The sequence below is a fragment of the Pongo abelii genome, chromosome 15 (genome assembly GCF_028885655.2).
Source record: "Pongo abelii isolate AG06213 chromosome 15, NHGRI_mPonAbe1-v2.0_pri, whole genome shotgun sequence".
NCBI classification, from domain to species: Eukaryota; Metazoa; Chordata; class Mammalia; order Primates; family Hominidae; genus Pongo; species Pongo abelii.
This window is the reverse complement of record NC_072000.2, coordinates 81,178,185-81,199,874: the sequence shown is the minus strand read 5'-3', so window position 1 is coordinate 81,199,874 and position 21,690 is coordinate 81,178,185. Positions and strand designations below refer to the sequence as shown.

Below are 21,690 nucleotides of genomic sequence, written 5' to 3'. Positions count from 1 at the left end.
CTGAGATCACGTCAGTGCACTCCAGCCTGGGGGACAGAGGGAAGACTGTCTCGTGGAAAAATAAAATAAAATAAAATAATATAAAAAACTATATATATATTTTTGTTTGTTTGTCTGAGATGTAGTCTCATTAGTGCAGTGGTGTGATCTCGGCTCACTGTAACCTGTGCCTCCTGGTTCAAGCGATTCTCCTGCCTCAGTCTCCCAAGCAGCTGGGACCACAGACATGCGCCACCATGCTCGGCTAATATTTTTTGTATTTTTTAATGGAGATGGGGTTTTACCATGTTGGCCAGGCTGGTCTTGAACCCCTGACCTCAGGTGATCCTTCCACCTTGGCCACCCAAAGTGCTGGGATTACAGGTGTGAGCCACTGTGCCTGGCTGTAAAGAACTATTTCTAAAGTTGTAGACGAAGTACGGAGACCAATAAGGAAGGGAGATGCATCCCAGGGCTAACAGCAGAGTAGGGGGTGGGGCTGAGGGGGTGAGGCCAGGGAACCCTCCAAAGCTGTGGCGGAGCTAAGCTGCAGGAGAGGACCAGAGGACAGGAGCTGCAGGCGTGGGTAGAGGAAAGCAGCCACTGGCACCCCATGCCCAGCAAGGAAGTGAGTGTGGGGTAAATACCCCGACCTCTTTCTCCTTCTGCCCTCCAGTCACCTGCCACCTTATTCCATTGGCTGAATCTAACCAGAAGCCAAGGGGTAAGAGCGCTCTGTGGCACAGTCCTAAGAGGTCAGTGTAAGGAAAAAGTGGAGGAGGGTGGACTATGGATCTAGAGAGGAAGTGTGGATTCAGGGCGGCACCTGATCAACATTGCTGAGCACTGGCTCCGTGCCGGAGTGCCTGTGCTGTAGCTAGACATGTGACAAGCAAGTTTAAAATCAAGGTCTCTGCCCACCAGGCAGCGCAAACAGGATGCCTTGGCTGGGTCTTGGGGACCCCCGCTTTCCCTCTGCCCCGGGGACTCCTATCCATATCTGATTTTTGGAAAAGCCTGCTTTGCAAAATTACACTGACAAATGGAAATTACAGGAGCACCGTTGAAGGGAGGCTGTGGGTGAGGGGAGGTGAGGGTAGGGAAAGGATTTGGAGGGCCTACGCGGTGAGAACTGGCTGTGGAGCTCTGAACCAGCTCGGGAAGGTGACCTTGACATTAGTTGAGGCTCCAGAGTCTGAAAGGTTCAAATCCCACTCTATCACTCATTTGCTATGTGATGTTGGGCCTGTTCCTTGACACCTCTGATTTTCAGTTTTGGCATCTATGAAAATGGGGGGATGAATAGGACGTAGGAATTTTGTGCGGATTAAACGAGAATCCGTGCGAAGGGCTTAGCATAGTGCCTGAGCACAGGGCAAACACTTTATTATGATAATTAGAGGCCAAGGGCCACGCTCCCCCCTTCCCATTTCTCACCCGACATGGGATCTCCACCCCCTCTCCAGCTCCATTTAGCTCTGAGTGTTTTAGGTCATTCTATGCCTGGCATTCTGCCAAGGCTCTGACAAAGACAGGAGTTTCTGCTCATTCATCCTAATGCAAGTTCCTGCGTTTATGACAATAGGGAAAAAATGCATGAAAGGGCTTGCTGCCTGCAGAGGGGAAATCAGCTTAGAATTGAAAATCGGAGTCCTTCCTTGGCCCAGCTTTCCCCTCCCTGAGCTTTGGCAAAGGCTGCAGCAGGGAGGGCAGCGGGGAAGAGAGGAGAGGAAAGGAAGGGAAGGGGGAGGGGGGAAGAGCTGGCCAGTGAGGCAGAAGGGCAGGGTGGGGGCAGGGGCGAGGGCCCGGCGCACCCGGGTGAATGGGTTTCAGGGTGGCTGAGGAAGCCTGCCAAAAAGGCCAAGTGAAAAGGCCGGCCCCGGGAGGTGCTGCGAGCGGTTTCCATGGCGACACCAGCTGCTGCCTGGGCCCCGCGCTTGCCGGCTCTTTAGTCCCCGCGGGGCCTCGCCTGCCACCACATGGTTACTCAGCGCAGTAGGGAAGAAAAATCCCACGGGTTGCCTTGGCCCAGGTGTCATCAGCCAGTGCCACCGTGTTCTAGACACCATGCTGCCCCCTGAGTGGGGAGACGAGCACCTGGGAGGTACCCGTTAGTGCCTCCTGGAAGCACATACTTCACCTGGTCCAGTGTGGAAAGAGGGGCTGCCTTGCAGGGGCACGACAGGCTCTCCAAGGCCTACGGGCTTTTTCAGTGGGACATGGCAAGGCCAATGTGTGTCTGTTAAAGAGGGCTGTGCCTACGGAGGACTCCTGGAGGATGGGTGGGGTGTGTGCCCCGAGAGGCTAGGCCAGGCTTCTGTGGCTTGACCTAGGGCAACGGTAGGAGGTGAGTGATTTCAGATCAGAGTGATTTAAGAGGTAAACATGAGCAGGCCTGGTGCTTGGTTGGAAGAAGGGATGCCATGGCTTTGGCTTGGGCAGCAGGCAGGTGGAGGCTGTGTCCCCCAGACAGAAAATAGGGGTTGGGGCCGGTCTTGCAACAAGCAAGACCCCGATTCCAAAAAAAAAGAGTGCGTGAAACAGGGTGGGCGTGGGGAGGGAGAGCATCAAGATAAAGAGCTAATGCCTGTGGGGCTTAATACCTAGGTGATGGATTGATGAGTGCAGCAAACCACCATGGCACATGTTTACCTATGTAACAAACCTGCATGTACTGCACATGTATCCCAGAACTTTAAAAAAAAAAAAATATATATATATATATATATATATTTTGAGACAGAGTCTCACTCTGTTGCCCAGGCTGGAGTGCAGTGGCGCCATCTCAGCTCACTGCAAGCTCCGCCTCCTGGGTTCACGCCGTTCTCCTGTCTCAGCCTCCCGAGTAGCTGGGACTACAGGCGCCCACCACCACGCCCAGCTAATTTTTTGTATTTTTAGTAGAGACAGGGTTTCACTGTGTTAGCCAGGATGGTCTCGATCTCCTGACCTCGTGATCTGCCCGCCTTGGCCTCCCAAAGTGCTGGGATTATAGACGTGAGCCACCACACCCGGCCCAAAATAAAATTTTTTTTAAAAAGAAAGAAAGCGTGTGAAACCAACAAGAGATAGAGATGCACTCTCTCTAGATATTTACATACCAACTCCCTAGATGCACCACCCAAGACTGCCGGGAACGAGGAAAGTCACACCAACCTCTCACATGCTCACACATACTCTGAGTGAACTTTGTCCCTTAAATGTGTCATTTTGGTTTTTTGGTCGTCTTAGCATTCAAATTGGCTTTTACAATTTTTTTTTGTTTGTTTTTGAGATGGAGTCTTGCTCTGTCACCCAGGCTGGAGTGCAGTGGCATGATCTTGGCTCACTGTAACCTCTGCCTCTTGGGTTCAAGCGATCCTCCTGCCTCAGCCTCCCGAGTAGCTGGAATTACAGGCACCCACCACCACACCCAGCTAATTTTTATATTTTTAGTAGAGACGGGGTTTCACTATATTGGCCAGGCCGGTCTCGAACTCCTGACCTCAGGTGATCCACCTGCCTCGGCCTCCCAAAGTGCTGGGATTACAGGCATGAGCCACTGCGCTCAGGTGGCTTTCACAAATTGATTGCAGTTCTATTTGGCTTTTACTCACTGTAGAGTTTCTTTCACAAGCCATGTGAGGGTGGAGTCCTTTCTCCTGTGCCATAAAGCACATCTGTCTACCTGTGAGTGTGTGGGTTGCAGGTGCCCCTTGTTCTAAGTAAGCAGATCCAGCAGTTAGGTATTTAACCCAGAGAACCAGTTAGTGTTGACCTCGTGCTCTATGGAAGGAATCTCTGCAGCTTTCCTGCAAGGCTGTGGAGTGACAGTAGGGCTCAGTGGACACAGAGCTTTACAGGGACACCGCTACCTGTGTCATTTTTATGGGGGACTAGCTGGCCAAATGTACACTTTATTGGAATCCTCCCATCTACTCTTCTCTTCCTACCTATAACATGCCTGCTACTTGGTGATGAAATGGGGGCTGGGGGCAGGGGCGAGGGGGCGGGCTGTGCACATCCAGGCCTGCCGTGTGTCCGTAATCCTCAGACTTTACCTGATGCCCTTCGTAACAGACTTCCTCACCCAAACTCCTCTCCCGAGACCAGTTTTAGTGTTTGCAGCACCCTTACTTACCACCATGTGTAATTGTTTTGTTGTTTCCTTGTTTATGATGAAATGTTTATTGCTCACCTTTAAAGTTTCAGTCCCTAGAAAAGTTTCTGGCAATCAGGAGGCCTCAGTTTTGTGTTTTTTGTTTTGTTTTGTTTTTGAAATGGAGTCTAGCTCTGTCACCCAGGCTGGAGTGCAGCGGTGCGATCTTGGCTCATTACAACCTCTGCCTCCCAGGTTCAAATGATTTCTCCTGCCTCAGCCTCTCGAGTGGCTGGGACTACAGGAGCACGCCACCATACCCAACTAATTTTTGTATTTTTAGTAGAGATGGGGTTTCACCATGTTGGTCAGGCTGGTCTCAAACTCCTGACCTCAAGTGATCCACCCGCCTCGGCCTCCCAAAGTGCTGGAATTACAGGCGTGAACCACTGTGCCCGGCCCAAAAGGCTCAGTTTTTGATAGAGGAATTAACAAGTGAATGAGTGAATGGGCAAACTAGGAGAAGTGGCCAGTTTTTCTTACATGCACTCCTCCTCTGATTGGGTTCAGGAGACCCTTAGGCAGTTTTCATGTCCATCTTTCTGTTTCCAAGGAGGACTGGATTCCAAATACCCCTGTAGGGGCTGGATTCCAAATACCCCTGTAGGGGCTGGATTCCAAATACCCCTGTAGCGGCCGGGCGCAGTGGCTCACACCTGTAATCCCAGCACTTTGGGAGGTCCAGGTGGGCAGATCACTTGATGTCAAGAGTTCAAGACCAGCCTGGACAACATGGTAAAACCCCTGTCTCTACTAAAAATACAAAAATTAGCTGTGTGTGGTGGCGTGCACCTGTAATTCCAGCTACTCCGGAGGCTGAAGCACAAGAATTGCTTGAACCCTGGAGACGGAGGTTGCAGTAAGCTGAGATCAAGCCATTGCACTCCAGCCTGGGTGACTGAGTGAGACTCTGTCTCAAAAAAATAAAGATAAAAAAATAAAAAATAAAAAACAAATACCCCTGTAGACTAGACAAGGGCAAGGCTGTTATTTATCACCCACAGATATTCCTTGTGTCCCTGTAAGTGCCAGACCCTCTGTGGGATGCAGCAAAGACAGCAGTGGGCAAGACAGCCAGGGTCCCTGTTCTCCTGCAGCTCCCGTTTTAGTGTGGTAGACAGACAATATGTTGTAAGTGACACACACAAATAAAAAAAGGCCTGTAACAGAGAGTTAAAAAGGGCATCTAATTTAGATAGGGCAGCCAGGGGAGGTCTTTCTGAGAAGGTGACATTCTAGCTGAGCCCTGAAGGTTGAGAAGGAACCAAACATGGGAAGAGCTAATGGGATGATGTTCCAGGGAGTGGGGCCAGAAAGTGCAAAGGCCCTGCGGCAGGAAACAGCTTGGGATGTTCCTAGAAGGCCAGAGGTCAGGGAAATGGGCAGAGTCCAGCGTGGAAGACCCGTATAGCCCATGGCGAGGAGTTTGGGTTTTACTCAAAGTGCACTGGACAATCACTGTAAGGGTTGCCTAGGAGAATTACATAATCGGACCATGCCCTGGCTTCTAGGAGCCAGTATTGGGTAGATTGGGGATGGGGTGGGAAGCAGGATACATCTCTGGAAGTACAGAGCAGTTGGAAGGTGGGAGGGAGGGGAGGTTTAGACAGGTTAGGGTGGTGGCCATAAGGGTGGAGAAAAGTGGGTAGAAACGAGACCTGCATGGAGGTGGGGGTTGGTTGGAGCTGGGGAGGGAAGAGGATGAGTCTCCAGGACTTCTGGGTTTCTGGCTGGAGAAACCCAGCAAACCTGGTAAACAATGCAATGTCCAGCTGCTGTCAAAGAAAGACCGGATTTTTGTTGGGCCTGTGAGAACTTTCCTGAGAGTCTTATAGATTGGGCAATAAAAGCTTCGACTCCTGCTAAATAAAGAGCCCCGTGTGAATGGCGCCCTAACCGTAGGTGTCTTTGAGGCACAGTGTCACAGGAGCAGAGCTTGGGCAGCAGTGATCATCAACCATTCAGCATGGTTTTGAATCATCTCATTCTTTCTGCGACTGTCCCCAATTCTAACATTTGAAAGCCAGTCGACTGAGAGAGCGCTTTACCTTTGAAAGGCCTTCCCGCAGAAAGGGGAGCAGCTTTGTGGCCCCAGAGGGCAGAATCAGACAGTGAGAGGCATGGGGGTAGAGACTGCAGCTCAGCACCAACAGGAAGAGCTTGAATAATGAGAGCTTTCTCATGGGATGAGCCTCCCATCAGTAGGTGTACTCAAGCAGAGGTTGACAGGATGCTGGGGCATCTCCAACCTGGCAGCCAGTCAACCAGGAGACTCAATTCCTGTGGTTGTGAACACCCTTTTCATCTGGCTTCCCTGCATCTCAGGAGGATAACAGCTGCCTCCTATCCCCTGCACTAAAACCCCTCTGCTGGCTAAGGACAGCAGCTAAGTCACATCTAAGCCTGCCCTGCTTGTTCTGGGTTTAACAATCTCAGTGTTTTCTCCCACCCACCCGCTCGCCCATGGCCAGGAGAAGAACAAACCCCAGCGTGGGCAGAGCAGTGGGGGCCGGGTTGATGCTGTGCAGGCCTGTCCAAGGCCTCCTGGCTTTTCAGGAAAGGGTGTCCTCATGTCTCTGGGACTACCAGAGCCAGGCATGGTTCCCTGAAACTCCTCTGCCCACAGGTCAGACTCCTGCGGGGACAACCAAGGGTGTCATGGGTGTGAGACGGGGGGTTTCCTGATCAAGCCTTCTGGACACCCCCCTCCCCTCATCCCAGCTGCACTCCCCAGAACAGCAGCAGCTGCCACTAGATAGGAAGGACCCCGCCTCTGGTGTCCTTGAGGAAAGGGGCCTTGCATAGGTGGTGACACAAGCCACTTGGTCCCAGCTGCGGGTGAGGGGAGGGGCTAACACTTCCAGAAGACCCTGAACTCTGGCAGGCCTGATTGCTTTGCTCCAGGGCTGGTCTCAGCTGCTATCATGGATCCCTGGGAGCAGCTGGAGGGAAGAGAGATGGCATCCAGCACCGATCGTGGGGAGAAGCTGGCCCCTTTGGGAGGTAGCCCTGGGGCATGGCACCACCACTCCTATCTAGGCTACCTCTGATGATTTTGGTTCTTTCTTTGCATTTCTGAGTCTAAGTTTTCATATCTGGAAAATGGGGATAAAACAGTATCTACGTTCTGTGAGAATGGAGTGAAACGATGGACAAGACAAGCCTAGCACAGTTCTGGCACACAGTAGGTGCTGGATGAGTTTTCTCCTAGAATTTTCTTTTTTCTCCATACTCTCCCCTCTGTTACCATCTGTAGAAGTGGGATTGCTTACCAGTGGTGGAGGTGATCTTGTAGGGAGAACGAGATCCTTCTGGTTCTGAAATATCCCTGCCTTTGCTGACAAGATTACAAGCCTGTATTGTTTTTTGCTTTTTTTTTTTTTTTAATTGAGACAGAGTCTCACTCTGTCACCCAGGCTGGAGTGCAGTGGCTCACCGCAACCTCTGCCTCCTGGGTTCAAGCAATTCTCCCACCTCAGCCTCTAGAGTAGCTGGGATTACAGGCGCCCGCCACCACGCCCAGCTAATTGTGTGTGTGTGTGTGTGTGTGTGTGTGTGTGTGTGTGTGTTTAGTAGAGATGGGGTTTCACCATGTTGGCCAGGCTGGTCTTGAACTCCTGACCTCAAGTGATCCGCCTGCCTCAGCCTCTCTAAGTGCTGGAATTACAGGCGTGAGCCACCAGGCCCGGCTGTTTTTTTGTTTGTTTTTTAGAGACAGGAGTCTCACTTTGTCACCCAGGCTGGAGTGCAGTGGTGCAATCATAGCTCACTGCAGCCTCGATCTCCTGGGCCCAGGTGATCCTCTCACCTCAGCTTCCCAAGTAGCTGGGACCACAGGGGTGCGCCACCACACATTGCTAACTCATTATTTTTATTTTCATGTTTTGTAGAGCCAGGGTCTTGCTATGTTGCCTAGGCTGGTCTCAAACTCCTGGGCTCAAGCAGTCCTGTCTTGGCTTCCCAAAGTGTTGGGATTGCAGGCATGACCCACTGCACGCGGCCCAAACTTGTATTTTGTTAACATAAATAAATGATAGAGAAGGCAGGCGAGAAGGGTAGCTGCCAAGCTGTGGCCCACTGTAGCTGCCCATGCTTTCCAGTGGGTGCTGTGGAAGGGGAGGGCCTAGCTGGGGTGGGCTCCCCGCCTCCCCTGGCTGTGGCCCCACAGCTGGAGAGGGGTCTGGAAAGGGGACCATGGGCATGGTGATAGGAGATTGGTATTCCAGACTTCCCAGGTTGGGAGCCCAGTTGAGAGAGGAGTGGGGCTGGCTGGGAGCCGGCCCTGGGGGAGATGGGGAGGGGCTGGGGCCATTTGCTCTTCCAGCCAGCTGACCCTGTTATTTTTAGCCCTGGAAAGCTCCTCCCAAGCCCCCTTCACTTCTGTTTATCTTGCTTTGGAGTCTTGGTTCTATCCCAAAAATTCCACATGAGGGGAGGCAGAGGGGATTGAGGGTGCCAGAAAGAATGGGACACACTGGCTGGGGCTGGGCTGAGGAAGAGGAGGAAGCTGCTCTCCTCCTTCTCCCCACCCCAGCCCGGAGGCTGCCTTTTCCTCCTTTCTCCATTTTGGCTGGAAAATGGAAAAAACCTGGCTCAGAGAACACTCAGCTGCCACCAAGTTATCCTTCCTTCTTCTCAAGCACCCGGATAAGACCTCCATTGTCCCAGCCCAGGCCTTGGCCGCCCGTCCTCTCACTTTTCCTTCAGGGAGCTCAGGGAGGGTTGAGGTGGTCAGGAACGGTTTGCCTTGGAACTCATAACTGTGCATCAGGACACACTGGGGGTCCCTGGAAGGAGTTCCTGTGTAAAAATGAAAGAAGGGCCAGGTGTGGTGGCTCACGTCTATAATCCCAGCACTTTGGAAGGCCGAGGCGGGTAGATCACTCGATCCCAGGAGTTCGAGATCAGCCTGGGCAATATAGTGACACCTCATCTCTACCAAAAATTAAAAAAATTAGTTGGGCATGTTAGCACGTGCCCTGGGAGGCTGAGGTGGGAGGATTGCTTAAACCCGGGAGGTCGAGGCTGCAGTGAGCTGTGACTGTGCCACTGCACTCCAGCCTGGGCAACACAGTGAGACCCTGTCTCAAAAAAAAAAAAAAAAAAAAGAAAAGAAAGAAAAAAAGAGAAAATGAACAGAATGAACAGGAGTGGTTAGAAAAGAATTGGTATGAATGCTGGAGGTTTTCTCAGCACTCCCTGAGCTTCAGTTGCATCCTCTGTAAAATGGGAAAGACAACAGTTCCCTCTCTACGAGGGATCTGCTGGGAGAGGCATGAGCTGGTGAATAGATGGCACCATTGACATGTGGAAACCACTCCATCAATGTCGCCAGTGCTGGCAGGATTAGCCAGTCCCAAGGCGGGTGTGTGCTTTTGGGTACTGAAGGGGCCTGAGCCTCCTGAAGGCCACACCCCTCCCCAGCCTACTTTAGTTGCTGTCAGGCTGCAGAGTGCTCTGCTCTGGGCTCTTTGTGGTTTTTTTTTGTCTGTTTGTTTTTTGAGATGGAGTTTTTGCTCTTTTGCTCTTGTTGCCCAGGCTGGAGTGCAATGGTGTGATCTCAGCTCACCGAAACTTCCGCCTCCTAGGTTCAAGCGATTCTCCTACCTCAGTCTCCCGAGTGCTGGGATTACAGGCATGTGCCACCACGCCCTGCTAATTTTTTGTGTTTTTAGTAGAGATGGGGTTTCTCCATGTTGGTCAGGTTGGTCTTGAACTACCGACCTCAGGTGATCTGCCCACCTCGGCCTCCCAAAGTGTTGGGATTACAGGCGTGAGCCACCGCACCCAGCCTGCTCTGGGCTCTTGTTACAGGTGAATGTCACTCACCGGCTCCTCTCCCTGCTCCCCCAAGCACAGGGGTGCAGGTGGGCAGTAATTCTGGGATAAGGGACACTTTGAGGCAAGGTAATCCCCTCCTGCCAGTCCTTGAAGGAGAGGAGGGGAGTGTGCCTCTGAGGCTCCCCAGCGGGGCAGGCACACTGTCGCTTCCTGTCCTGTTCTCCAAGCCTCCTTGTGGGAAAAGTCCATCAGCCCTTAGGGAGGGCCGGGCATCGCCTGGAGCTGGCGCTAGGGAGAGAGGCCAAGGCAGTCAACGAAGAGCCTTGGTGGTCCCAGTGCTGAAGGAACGGTGGAATATTCTGGTCATGAGTCAGTCAAAAATGGCCATGCTCCGGGCCTGGTGGTAGCCTTGGGGGGCCATGTGTAGAAGAGAGGGTGGACATGCCTGGGCCAGTTCCGGATAAAGGCAGGGGATGGGGAAAGCCATCTGGGGCAACCACTGTCCCCCTGACATGGGATTAATGCCACTTAGAGGTGGAAAAGAGGCAGCAGCTGCCATATCCCAGGAAAGGCACTGACCTTTAGAACAGGAGACGGAAATAGCCCTGGAGAGTTCAGAATCCTGTGTGAGAGAGGTGGCCAGGCCAGGCAGGGCAGGCCCCAACACGAGGAGGGGAGGAGAACCACGTTAGTACCCACTGTGTCAGACATGATGCCAGGCATTTCACAGGTCTTCCTCACTTTCCACCTCCAGCCAGCAGGGTATGTATGATTGTCTCCATTTTGCGGATGAGGAAACTGAGGCTCAGAGAGGCGTGGCCAAACTTGTCATCAGCAGAGTTGGGGCTGAGCCAGACCTTGCTTGTCTGACAGTCCACGTGTCCACATGGCTTCCTTCACCCCCGGCCCAGTTGCTGCTGCCACCCTGGGTGTTGGATGGGGTTATCCGGCTGAACCTGTACTCAGCTGGCCTGGTATAGGGGGTTGGAAAACCTCTCACTGAGGCCTGGAGGCTCCAAAAGGTGAAACTCAACTACTTCTGCTTATCAAGTCACCCCAGAGCCTCTTAATCTTGGCAGCCTTTGGCCAACTTTCCTTTTCTCCCTTGCTCACGGAAAGAGGGACCACCAACATTTCTCCCCTTACGTCCCCTCGATTGTGCCAGGCTCAGGGCTAGGTGGAGCCCCTGGAGACCCCTCCCCTGTGGCAGTGGCAAGGATAAGCTTGGGGGAAAGGCCCCAGTCAAGCCAAGGTCTGAGAGGATAAGAATAACAACGTGTCAAAATAACACGCTGACTGGCTGGTGGGCTCCTCCTCCCTTCCCTGATGGTGTTCCAGCCTCAGCAGCTCCCAGCTGTTTCTGCTTATCTGAAGCCAGGGAGACTGGTTGCCTGGATACCAGGCTGCTGATTCGCAGTTGGGTCCTTCAGGGGCAGGCAGAGCTGCTGCATCTCCAGCCAGCTGGGCGTGGCACCCTCAGCCCCCTGCACCGGCCCTGGGAAAGGTGGCAGGGAGGACTGGGGGTCAGGTGGGGAGCGCTGATGGAAGAGACCCCTTGTGCCAGGAGTTGTCAGAGAATCTGAGCCCTGCCGTTTGCTGGCTGTGTGAGCTTGCTCGTGCTAACCTCTCTGAGCTTTTGTTTCTTTATCTGTGAAGAGGGGATAAATATCCCCTGCCTCGAAGAGCTGTTGAAAGAATAAATGTGGGCTGGGCATGGTGGCTCACGCCTGTAATCCCAGCACTTTAAGAGGCCAAGGCTGGTGGATCACTTGAAGTCAGGAGTTCGAGACCATCCTGGCCAACATGGCAAAACCCCGTCTTTACTAAAAATACAAAATTAGCTGGGCCTGCTGGCACATGCCTGTAATCCCAGCTACTCAGGAGGCTGAGGCACAAGAATCGCTGGAACCTGGGAGGTGGAGGTTGCAGTGAGCCGAGATTGTGCTGTTGCACTACAGTCTGGGCGAAAGAGCCAGACTCTGCCTCAGAAGAAAAAAAGAAAAAAGAATAAATATGATGAGTAAGTGACTGCACAACAGAGCACTACAGCTCAGTAATCCTGACAGCCTACCCAGCACCGTTGGGCCCCATCCAGAACCTTTGGTCTGAATCCCACAGGGAAGCTGTGCATGGTCACTGAAGCAGGCAGCTGGGGAGCCTCAGAGGAGGTGGCCTCGAGCCTGCTTCCTTCCTCTAGGGATGGAGGCTACGACCCAACCTGGGGCCCTCAGAGCTTAGCTGGGGTTGAAGGGCCGGCCTGGGGATGGGTTGGGGAAGACTAGGCCAGACAGCAGGCCGCTGACAGCATCTTAGGTGATGAAAGGAAAGCCAGCTTTGTGTCCAGCCAATGGCGAATGTTCCTGTTCAGCATCCTTTCCTGGCAAAGGGAGAAGTTGCCGGATTGCAGGTGGAAGACTAGGGAAGGAGGCAAGAAAGCCCAGCATCGTGAGCTGTCTAAGGTCCCTGTCACCTGCCCTGGTTGAGTACAGAAGACAGCAAGACTGGGCCGGGCGCAGTGGCTCACACCTGTAATACCAACACTTTGGGAGGCTGAGGCGGGCAGATCACCTGAGGTTGGGAGTTCGAGACCAGCCTGGCCAACACGGAGAAACCCCGTCTCTACTAAAAATACAAAATTAGCCAGGCGTGGTGGCGGGTGCCTGTAATCCCAGCTACTTGGGAGGCTGAGGCAGGAGAATCGCTTGAACCCGGGAGGTGGAGGTTGCGGTGAGCCGAGATTGCACCACTGCCCTCCAGCCTGGGCAACAAGAGCGAAATTCTGTCTCAAAAAAAAAAAAAAAAAAAAAAAGACAGCAAGGCCAAGGGAGCAGGAACAGGACCAAGAGGACATGTCCTTCTGGTCTGCTCAGATCTAGTGGTCCCCATGTGACCTTTTTCACTTAGATGAGTGAGGCAAGCTCAGGGCTGTGGGCTGGGGGCTGGCAGAGCCGGGCGGGAGAAACCTGTATCTACTCTGCAGGAAGGGCTGTTCCCAAGCTCATCTGCTGGTTCTCCAGAAACCTCTCCAGAGCCAAGCCCATGGAGCAGGCACTCGGTCCAGATGAGAAGCAGCAAATAACCATGGGCCCTCAGTGATCCCGAGGGGCGTGCGGGGCCATCACAAACCCTCTTCTTCATCCTCCTTATTTAGGAAAAGGGCAGCGAAGAAAAGGGCAAGTGGGAGGGGAAGGGAGGGGGTGCTGTTTCACCAGGGCCTGTACCTTTTTACTCCCTTAATGCAGCAGGAGAGCAGCCTGTGCCTGCTGGTAGCAAAGAGACCAGAACCTATGAATAATGCAGAGAAGAGCATGGGGCAGCTAGAAAATGGTTACTGTTTCATCAAAGTGGGGAATGGGCCTGGAATGCAAAACAGAGGAGAGACGGGGGCTGGAGTGGAGGCGAGGGCTTGGTGCTGCCCTTGGGCCACTGGGCTGAGGGACTCGCCATCCTTGTGCTGAGCCCAGGTCCTGGCTCTGGCCTCTCTGTGGCATTGGTAGCAGCCCGGGGCATGCAGACTGGGCAGAAGGATTGGGCCCTGCCCCAGGTCTGGCCTTCTGTTAGGGCGACGGGAGGCAATGGCCACCCATCATATCTTCACAGAGGTGCTGGCACTGGCAAGCAAGGTAGAAGAGAGGCTTGGAGGGAAACTGAGGGAGCTTCCAGAGATGTCTTAGCAGGGTGGGTGGGGCACTTCCAGCTGCTTGGAAGTTTGAGAATTGGGGAAAACTTAGGGGTCAAGGAGTATCATTTAAGAGGCAAAAGAAGGTACACTTTGGGAGGCCGAGGCAGGCGGATCACCTGAGGTCAGGAGTTTGAGACCAGCCTGGCAAACATGGCGAAAACTCATCTCTACTAAAAAATACAAAGAAATTAGCTGGGTGTGGTGGCGCATGCCTGTAGTCCCAGCTACTCGGGAGGCTGAGGCAGGAGAATTGCTTGAACCTGGGAGGCTTAGGTTGCAGTGAGTCGAGATCATGCCACTGCACTACTCCAGCCTGGGTGACAGAGCGAGACTCCGTCTCAAAAAAAAAAAAAAAAGAAGAAAGTAAATCTATAAGGATGGATTTGGAGTAGGTCTGAGTGGAAAACATACCACCTGTCCTCACTGCCTTGTCCCTGGTGGGCAAGAGAATGCCTGGTTACAAAAGGCCTGAAAGTTATACATCTGCACTTTTTTTCCTGAGTTCCATGAGAATCCGTGGAAGGATTTTACAGGAGAGAGACAAGATCGGATTTAAGTGTGAGCAAATCATAGATAGTTTTATTATATTGTCATGGGAGATCAACAAACCATTTATTATGTATTTGCCTCTGCCTCCTTTTTTTTTGACATAGTCTCTGTTGCCCAGGCTGGAGTACAATGGTGTGATCTCGGCTCACTGCAACCTCTGCTTCCCTGGTTCAAGCGATTCTCCTGCCTCAGCCTCCTGAGTAGCTGAGATTACAGGCCTGTGCCACCACTACGCCTAACTAATTTATTTTTGTATCTCTCTCTTCTTTTTTTTTTTTTTTTTTGAGACGGAGGAGTTTCGCCCTGTCGCCCAGGCTGGAGTTCAATGGCATGATCTCGGCTCACTGCAATCTCCGCCTCCCAGGTTCAAATGATTCCCCTGCCTCAGCCTCCTGAGTAGCTGGAATTACAAGCACCCACCACCATGCCCAGCTAATTTTTGTATTTGTTTTTAGTAGAGATGGGGTTTCACCATGTTGGCCAGGCCGGTCTTGAACTCCTGACTTCATGACCTGCCCACCTCAGCCTCCCAAAGTGTTGGGATTACAGGTGTGAGCCACTGCGCCTGGCCCGTACCTTTTTTTTTTTTTAAGTACTGTTCCCACTTGATGGATGTCTCTGCTTCTAAAGCTTGTTGGTCACCGTGTGATTTAGGAAGGAGGGGACATGGGGTGAGTTAAGGGGACGAGTTAGGGGACCGGCAGAGTAGTGCAGGTGCAAGAAGCTGGGCGACCAGAGGGTCTGGGTAGGGGCAGGGGGCGGGAGAGCTGTTCAGAAAGTAGAAACAATCACTGTTGGTGATGTTCTGTGTGGGTGGTCACCAACAGAGAAAGAGGCATCAAAGGAGATTCCCGAGTTTCTGGTGTGGGTGTGGCTACTGGATACCAGGGAGATAGGGTGCCTCCAATCCAGAAGAGAGGCCCCGGAAGCTTTGGTGCAGGAGGATAGTGGGGAAGGTGCTGAGTTTGAGATTCCTGGGTGACAACCAGATGGCAGGTGGAAATAGGGCCAGGAGTTTGAGGCTGGGCCTTGCTGCTAACATGGGCACTGTAGGTACAGACAGGCCTTTGCTGGTTCTGGGCTCACCTCTCCACAGCCCATGGGAGAAAAGGGGCCAGGTGAGGAATACAGATTCTATTAAAGTCCCTCCAGCTGGGCCCTGGGGCTACAGGTAATTCTGTCACCCAGTGCTGCCTGGAGCGGACCCTCTCTGCTTTTGCTCCCCAGCCCTCTGAAGGCCAAGGCATCCCAGGCCTTTCTTCTTTCTGCCTGCAGCTGGGCCTCAAGCAGACTCAAGAGGAGTCTTTCCCACGGCAGGACTCCCCAGGAGAGAGGCTTCCTCCTCACGTCACTTTGTCCTCTGGCAGCAACAAGTCTCAGGGGCTGAGGTATCCCCTTCCCTTGCAAATCCCAAGGGGGCGCCCTGAGGTGTTGCTTTTGGGTGGAGAGGGAGCACAGGCTCTCAGGCTGGTGAAAATCCCCTGGGGGTGAGTGTTTACTGCTCTCCACAGCTGCCTCCCAGCCCTCTAGGGGCCACTCTCCTGCTGACACCCAGCTCGGCACAACTGTTCCACCAAGAGGGTGTCCACAAATGCATCCCCAAACGACAAGTGCACGCAAATCACCCAGTTACAGAAGCAAATAGCAGCCCAGAGAGGAGAATAGCCGGTGAGTGGCCCAAGCTAGGGACTAAAGGAAACAAGCTGAGATTGCAGGTAGGGGGAGAGGGGGCTCTTTGGAGAGGCCCAGAGGCAGGAGGAGGCTAAAGAACAGTGAGGAGGTGGAGAGGAGGAGGCTTTGGGGGCTGCCGGGAGACAGAGGGTCCCAATGATCTGGCAAAGCTAGGCTGGTGTCAAGTGGAATGGGAAGTAGAGGGACGCAGATCAAAGGGGCCCCAGCAGGGTCTAGAAGACGAAGTATCATTTGCTCCTGCAAACTTCACTCCTCCCTGTACCTACTGTGTTCCAGGGGCTGGTCTGAAATGCAGAGAAGGGATACGGTCCTGTTCCTGGAGTAGTTCACAGCTGTGAATGGCAGAGACAGGGCAGGACCCCAGAATATGGACCCCTGGCACAGGCTGAAAGGTGCAGGAGTAGTGGTCAGTGACCTGGTGATGGTAGGACCCAGCTGAATGTATCCAGAGGGAGAAGTGGCAGACATCCAAGCAGAGAAGGGGTCGGGGAGACCCAGGGAGCAGAGCAGCCATGCAAAGGTGGAGAGGCAGGAGAAAGCCAGAGGGCTTGCTAGAGCTGCGGTGTGTACACGTGTGTGTATCGAAATGCACAGAATAGCAAGAAGTGAGACAAGGCTGTCTAGGCAGGTATAAAGCATTTGCCTTGCCAAATGCCCTGTGTGCTCTGCTGCGAATACTTGGATGCAGTGGAGCACATTCAGATGACAGAGAGTGACAAGGTAAGATTTGTGTTTTGAAGACAGTGTGGTGTGCTGGAAGACTGAAGCTAGAGGGCAGCTGGTTAGGAAGCCTTTGCAGTATTTCATGCTAGACGTGATGGAGGCCTGACAAGATACTAATAACAGCCATGCTTCCATGCCAGGCATTGTTCTCTGCCTCTTCACAGAGTAATTCATTTGATCATCACAATAGTACTGTAAAGTAGGCACTGCACTACTATTATGTCCACTTTGCAGGTCAGGAAACTCAGGCCCAGAGAAATGAAGCAACATGTTCAAGTTTCCTTATTAAAGCCCCAGAGTTGCCCAGGTGCAGTGGCTCACACCTGTAATCCCAGCACTTTGGGAGGCCGAGGCGGGTGGATCACTTGAGGTCAGGAGTTCGAGACCAGCCTGACCAACATGGTGAAACCCTGTCTCTACTAAAAATACAAAATTAGCTGAGCATGGTGGTGTGCTTCTGTAATCCCAGCTACTTGGGAGGCTGAGGCAGGAGGACTGCTTGCACCCAGGAGGTGGAGGTTGCAGTGAGCCGAGATCACGTCATTGCACTCCAGCCTGGGCAACAAGAGCGAAACTCTGTCACAAAAAAAAAAAAAAAAAAAAAAAAGAGAGAGAGAGACAGACGAAAGAAAGAAAGAAAGGAAGGAAGGAAGAAAGAAAAAGAAAGAAAAGCCCCAGAGTCTGTGCTAAATTGGAAGGCCCTGGCTGTCAGCATGGTGAAGAGGAGACAGACAGGCAGATGTCAAGGAGGAGCAGTCAGGCTGACCTGAAAGCTTCTTGGGAGTGGTGGGGGTAAGAGAGAGGGAAAAATCAAAGATGAGGGTAAGGGAGCATCCTGGATCAAATAGCTCCCCCGCCAAATTCATGTCTAGTTGGAATCCATAAATGTGACCTTATTTGGAAATAGGGTCTTTGCAGATGTAATCAAGTAAAGATGAGGGCATACTTGACTAAGGTGGGCCCTAAATCCAAAGACTGGTGTCCTTTTTTTTGTTTTTTTGAGATGCAGTCTCACTCTACTGTCCAGGCTGGAGTGTAGTGGCATGATCTTGGCTCACTGTAACCTCCACTTCCCAGTTTTAAGTGATCCTCCCACCTCAGCCTCCCGAGTAGCTGAGACTACAGGTGCGTGCCACCATGCCCACCGAAATTTTTTGTATTTTTAGTAGAAATGGGGTTTCACCATGTTGCCCAGGTTGGTCTCAAACTTCTGACCTCAGGTGATCTGCCCCCGCCTTGGCCTCCCAAAGTGCTGGGATTATAGCCGTGAGCCACCTTGCCCAGCCAAGACTGGTATCCTTATAAGCGGAAGGAAACTTGGACACAAACACATGGGGAAGGCTTTGTGAAGATGGAGGCAGAGGTGGGGTGATGGAACACCCAAGATTGCCAGCAAACAGCAGAAGCTAGGAGAGGCAAGGAAGGATTTTTCCCCAGAGCCTTCAGAGAGAGAGGGCTCTGCCAACACCTTGATTTCAGACTTCTGGCTTCCAGAACTGTGAGAGAATAAATGTCTGTTGTTTTAAGAGATGCTGTTTGTGGTCATTTGTTATGGCAGCCCAGGAAACCAATACACTCTCCCCATCTTCAAAGAAACCAGGCCTCTGCAAGGAGGATGGTAGCATATCCACCTGAGTCAGGTAACATTCAAAACACGGAGGGGCCAGCCGCAGTGGCTCACGCCTGTAAGCCCAGCACTTTGGGTGGCTGAGGCAGGCGGATCACCTGAGGTCAGGAGTTCAAGACCAGCCTGGCCAACATGGTGAAACCCCGTTTCTAATAAAAATACAAAAAATTAGCGTGGCATGGTGGCAGGCGCCTGTAATCCCAGATACTAGGGAGGCTGAGGCAGGAGAATCGCTTGAACCCAGGAGGCAGAGGTTGCAGTGAGCCGAGATCACGCCATTGCACTCCAGCCTGGGCAACAGAGCAAGACTCTGTCTCAAAAACAACAACAGCAACAAAAAAACAAAAAAACACGGAGGGAAAGGGCAGGCAGATCCTACAGGTGAGGCTTGAAAGAAGGAGTGGAGCCCACCTGGGAGGCCCTCGAAAATGAGCTTCTGACAGTGTAATCACGAAAGGTCTTGATGCAAAGGAGAGAAGGAGGAGCCTGAGAGACAAAGTGGATCATCGCAGGCTGGCAGATGAGCTCAGACTGGGGAAGGACACATTCAAAGCTGGAGGAAGGGCACAGAACCAAGGGCAGAAATAAAGGAGCAGCAGAGACAGCAAGAATAGAACCCGGCACGCTGCAGCCTGCACGGAGCTGAGGCTTGCAGAAAGGGCCAACCGCAAAACAATTTTTTTGAAGGTGGGGGGAAGGGCAAGTAGGGAGCTTGAAAAGTTTTCTAGAAACAGGAAGACCTGCTTGGGGGAGTAAGGGCTAATTTGGCACTCAAGAATGACAGATATACCCAGATGCTATTTGTCATTGATATTCTCTATAAAGATAACGGGGGGTGGGGGGGCACACATTTTTTTTTTTTTTTTTTAATGAAAAGGTTAGCACAAATATTGGCAGAAGGAAATTCAAACCCAATTGCTTTGTTTTGTTTTGTTTTGTTTTCTGTTTTTGAGACGGAGTCTTACTCTGTCTCCCAGGCTGGAGTGCAGTGGCGCAATCTTGGCTCACTGCAACTTCCGCCTCCTGGGTTCAAGCGATTCTCCTGCCTCAGCCTCCCAAGTAGCTGGGATTACAGGCATGCGCCACCACACCCGGCTAATTTTTTGTATTTTTAGTAGAGACGGGGTTTCACCGTGTTAGCCAGGATGGTCTGGATCTCCTGACCTCGTGATCCGCCCACCTTGGCCTCCCAAAGTGCTGGGATTACAGGCGTGAGCCACCGAGCCTGGCCCTGATTGGGTTTTAATGAGATACTTGTAAGGTGATGAGATCCCTGTCATAGGAGGTATTCAAGCAGAGACTGGATGAGCCTTTCATCAGAGGTGTTGTAGAAGAAAGTCCTCTGAGACTTTAGAGCGGACACAACTCCTTGCTCATTGCCGGGCCATCTGACCCTTAGTTATGCTCCAATATAGGGAAGACAAGTGGGATGGTTGCCTAGAGCTATGCTTGCTCTGCATTGGTGAGGAGGCAGCAAAAAGACAGTCTTGCCGCAGGGCCACGGCTCAGACTAGGTAGTGCCAGGGAAATCGTAACCCTGTGAATATGATGGTTTTCTTGCTGTGAAGGTTTTGTGATGGTAAAAGTACTAACTTAAGTTTTCAGCTTTGTTTTTGTTAGCAAGCACTGAATGCAACACGGCATCACCAAATCACCCAACCCTCCCCATTCCATGCCCACCGTCCCATCTTTGGACTCCCTCCATCCTTGACCTTCCGCCCATCCCTGCCTATTCGCAGTGGCCTTGTGGCTGAGGAGCACAGGGGAGAAAGGCAAGCCCCTCTCCCTGCTGGCAGGGGGAGTCAGGAGCGGTTCCCTCTTTTCTCCTTTCCTTCCCTCCTGTGTCTCCCCTCTTTGTTCTCCATTTTTCTCTCTGCCTCTATAGCTGGCAGGATGAACTGGCTGGGGATGAGCCAGGGAGAGGCCCTTGCCACTCCTGTTGTCTGTCTGTCCATCAAAGCGGGGGGATGGTGGGATCATTAGGAGGATCTCGAAAGCCCCTTTGCTCCCACAGTGCAGGACGCACACTCCTCCCAGCCATGCCAGACCTGGCTCTCCTCCTCTCAGGTTTCCCCAGAAGGCTGGGTCTACTCCTTGTGTGTTGGCTGCAGGTGGGGGAAGAAAACAGAGAAGCGTGCCCTTGGCTGAGGACAAGAATCTGCACGATGTTTTCTTTGACCTTGAGAATGCCTTTTGCTTGCCCTGCAGAGCAGGAGGAGCTGGAACTTTCCCGTTTGGCTCTGTCAGCCAAGTGCAGCTTTCAAGTTCTCTACGGACTGCTGTATTTTCTCATGAGTGAGTCAAATGCTCAATCTGAGGCCTGGGAGACAGGGTGGAGGAGGGGAGTGGGGAAGGGGACACCAGCATCTACCTTCGGGTGGGAGAATTAGTCTGAAGCCTGTCTGGGCTACTGGTATGTGTCCTCAGGCCACCAACACCATTGTCATCTCAATAAACAGCATACGCGGTGTGCTGGGTTGATAGCGTTTCTCTCGGGTTCTGACTTCAGATCTCTGGCTCCTCTTTCACTCGACAGATTCCAAATACTACAACTCCCTGTGTGACAGCTGGAGAATCACTGCACCTTTCTGGGCCCCATTGAGTGACAGAAGATCGGAATGGATAGTCACATGCCTGCCCCAGCGTGGAAGGAGAAGAGCCTATACTTCCATCCATTTTGGCCTCTTCCAAGTTCCCCTCATTTTTCTCTCTAAGATCAAATAAATAAACATGTTGTTATTATTTGTATACATTTAATATATGCTCATGAAAGAAAAGTAGCAAGGGCCAGGTGTGGTGGCGTATACCTGTAATCCCAGCACTTTAGGAGGTGGAGGCGGGTGGATCGCTTGAGGCCAGGAGTTCCAGACCAGCCTGGTAAACATGGTGAAACTCTGTCTCTAATAAAAATACAAAAATTAGCCAGGTGTGGTGGCACACACCTGTAGTCCCAGCTACTCGGGAGGTTGAGGTGGGAGGGTCACCTGAACCCAGGAGGTTGAGGCTGCAGTGAGCTGAGATTGCACCACTGCACTCCAGCCTGGGTGACAGAGTGAGACACCATCCCAGAAAGAAAAGAAGCAAAAAGGCTATAACAAGAGTCACCACCTAGAAAACAATCACTGTTCACATTTTGGAATGTATTATTTTTTTTCTCTCCCCATTCATTCCTCTGGCAGACACTGAGGACTTCTCCGTGACAAGACAGGCAGGGTTCCTCCCTTTCTGGTGCCTACATGTCAGTGGGAAAAATTATACATAAATCTATATAACATCTACAGACAAACAAGACAGGGCTCTCCACGGAAGTCCCTTCTGCATTCTCTCTGTCTCTGTTGCCATTGATTTCCTCCCCAAGAATCCTTCCTTTTCTTCTACACATCTATGCTTTAGCAGAAAAGGGCTTAGTATACCATGGGAGGGTGCCAGGGCCCAGGCCTGGGTGGGCTGCATGCTGGGACTGTGCCCCTGGGCAAGGGAGAAGCAGCCCCACCCTTGGCAGGAGCGAGATTCATTTGG

The 21,690-nt window shown here is 52.2% G+C and overlaps 1 long non-coding RNA gene across 2 annotated transcripts; it reads left to right on the top strand.

Annotated features, from left to right (window-relative positions):
* Window positions 1-479: 479 nt before the first annotated feature.
* On the top strand, window positions 480-20,913 carry LOC112128791 (uncharacterized). 2 transcript variants are annotated; one of them, XR_002911272.3, is made up of 3 exons: window positions 480-607; window positions 20,283-20,466; window positions 20,708-20,913. It is a non-coding gene; the product is annotated as an uncharacterized LOC112128791 (long non-coding RNA). The 2 variants fall into 2 exon arrangements; XR_002911273.3 differs by having other exon boundaries at window positions 490-607; window positions 20,380-20,466.
* Window positions 20,914-21,690: the final 777 nt, after the last annotated feature.